At 58.6% G+C, this 2,485-nt stretch overlaps 1 long non-coding RNA gene across 1 annotated transcript; it reads right to left on the reverse strand.

The window, feature by feature from the left end:
* Positions 1-52: 52 nt before the first annotated feature.
* On the reverse strand, positions 53-874 carry LOC115308038. The gene is made up of 3 exons (XR_003916392.1): positions 792-874; positions 606-678; positions 53-146 (listed from the first exon to the last, which is right to left on the reverse strand). It is a non-coding gene; the product is annotated as an uncharacterized LOC115308038 (long non-coding RNA).
* Positions 875-2,485: the final 1,611 nt, after the last annotated feature.

Consider the following 2,485-nt stretch of genomic DNA (forward strand, 5'->3'; position numbering starts at 1 on the left):
GGCACCAGGAACCCCCCCCTCGTGCCACGACCCCCCGGCGGGGCCCCAGACCCACCGATTTTGAGGGGCGCGTTGGGGGACAGGTCAGCGTAGAGCAGGTTCTCCGGCTTCAGGTCCCGGTGGACGACCCCGTTTTCGTGCAAATACTGCACAGAGGGAAAAAGTGGGATGAGGGAAGGAAGGGAACGGCCTCAGACAGAATCTGGGAGGTGGCAGCAGCAACTGGGGACCTGTAACAACCCCGGGACTGACTCGCCCGGCGGGTCCTTTGGGAACAGCCCTCATGGCAGGGCACGGGGGGGTCTGGGGAGGACATTTCCAGTTAGGAGTTCCCATTTTTAAACCCTCCTGTTTCCATAGAAACCCCCCCTCCAGCAGACCCGGGATGCAGAGCAGCACTGACCCTCCTCCCTCCTCCCCTAAAAGTGGATCCATCTCACAGAGGTGCCTGTGGAAGGCCAAGGGTGAGCAGACAAAACGCCTCCCCCAGGGGTATTTGGGATGGGTGCAGCTCTGGGTGCCTCTCCCAAGGGATATTTGGGTGCAGCCCGCACAGTGACACCCCCAAGCCCCCCGTGGGACCCCCTCCCTGGAAGACACGTTACCGAAACTGCCTCCAGGATCTGCTTGACCACGTGAGCCGCGTCCCGCTCGCTGTAGAACCCCCTCTCCACGATCCTGGGGGCACACGGGACCATCAGCCCCCTCCATCCCCATCCTGCCCCCTCCATCCCCATCCTGCCCCCACCATCCGGGGGGGATCCGTCCTGGGGACCCCGGGCAGGACATACCTGTCAAAGAGCTCTCCCCCCGTCACCAGCTCCAGGACGAGCGCGATCTCCGAGGGCGTCTCGAAAATCTCCTTCAGCTTGATCTGCAAAGGGCGACAGGAGGGGGGTGGGATGTGGAGGAGGGATGTGGATGCGGGATACACATCCCGGCTGTGCTGGGAGGAGCATTTCACCGCCAGGGGAAAAGGGTTGTTTCGGGGCAACCAGCACGTTTCCCTCCTCGCCTCTGGATTTGTTTAAACACGAATTGTTTTAAGTGTTTGCAGCAGCCCTGCTCACTTCACATGGACTGAAGATAAACCTGGGAAGGGAAGAGCCGGTGCCTTTATCCTCTTCGTGTCTCCGAGCTCATTTGCCAGAGGAGGAGCTCCCTGAGAGAGGTTTGATTTCACAGTTCCAGCTGTGCAGGGCCTCGGTGCCTGTGCCCAGCCCTGCCTCCATCCCCTGGGATGAGTCCTGCACATCTCTGGGGTGCAGGAGGCACAGACAGAGCCCCACGGGACGCGCTCTGGGATCAGGGCTCTGGGACTGAACCGTCCCTGGGACTGTTCTGCAGCAGAAGAGGCACCAACCAGTGTTTTCCTCCCGAGTTCTGTCTCAGCCCCCACTCGGGCTGAGCCCTTTGTGCCGCCCCAGCCCATCTGGAACTGATGATGATTCTCTCTCTCGAAACAGCGACGTCAAAATGCAATTTTGCCTTTTCTTTTTTTTTTTTTTTTTAATGGAAACCCAAGAATTTCGTGCTTCTTAAGGCTTTTGTGACACCACGAATTTCATGGGGCTTTAATCATTCCCTTCCCAGGCTGGGTGACAAGCCGTGAGCCCCCGCGGGGTGAGAGACACTATGTGGCAGCTTATTGCATTAGAATAATACACGGAGCACTATAATTTTCCCATTAACTTCAAAAGTTTACAATCCTATTATCAGCCGCTGTCGAGGTCGGTGCCGCACGATAGCGAGAGCGGAGACGGCTCCGGCGTCAATAATGGAACAGAGCAGCTCCTCTTCAACAATCACTTGAACTTGGGATGAGCAGAACCCTACAGAAACCTCGGGGATTTAAATATTCAAAGTGCCTGGATCCTCCTCCATGGCTGTGGAGCTGCTGCCTGCAGAGGGGAGGAGGAGGGAGGGCAGAAATTGGATTTTCTGTTGTGTTTCTGATAACACATCAGAGAGGAGCCTCTTCCCATCCCCGGCTGGGACCGGCTGGGCTGCTCTGAGTGGGTGATTTCCATCCTGGCTGCTGTCCCTGCATCCGCCCTGGCACTGGGGGAACTCTCCATGGAAAAGGCTGAAGCACCAAACTGCCCCCAAGCACTGTAACACCCCAAGGCAGGCCCACACCCAGCGGGCTGAGGGGCTTAGGGACATCCCAGCCCCAGCACTTCCCCCATTATCCCTGGCTTTGGACAGGTTGGATTTCTCTTGGCTTCGTTTCTTTGCATCGAGGTTTTGGGGCCCCTCCAGAGAGTAAAGCTCCAAGGGCAGGTGACATGGCTGGGCTGGAAAAAACTGTGCCCCGGGTTTGGGGGACGTGCAGCTTGGGCAGGAGCAGCCAGTGGAAGGCAAGGACCCAGTGACACCCCAGCAACGTCCCGGTGACACCCCAGCAGTGTCCCAGTGACACCCCAGCAGTGTCCCAGCCACAGTCCCAACGGGAGCAGGCCCTGTCCCACCCTGCCCTCAGCCC

This window comes from Manacus vitellinus, unplaced genomic scaffold, assembly GCF_001715985.3.
Source record: "Manacus vitellinus isolate BGI_N305 unplaced genomic scaffold, ASM171598v3 scaffold_99_pilon, whole genome shotgun sequence".
Taxonomy (NCBI): Eukaryota; Metazoa; Chordata; class Aves; order Passeriformes; family Pipridae; genus Manacus; species Manacus vitellinus.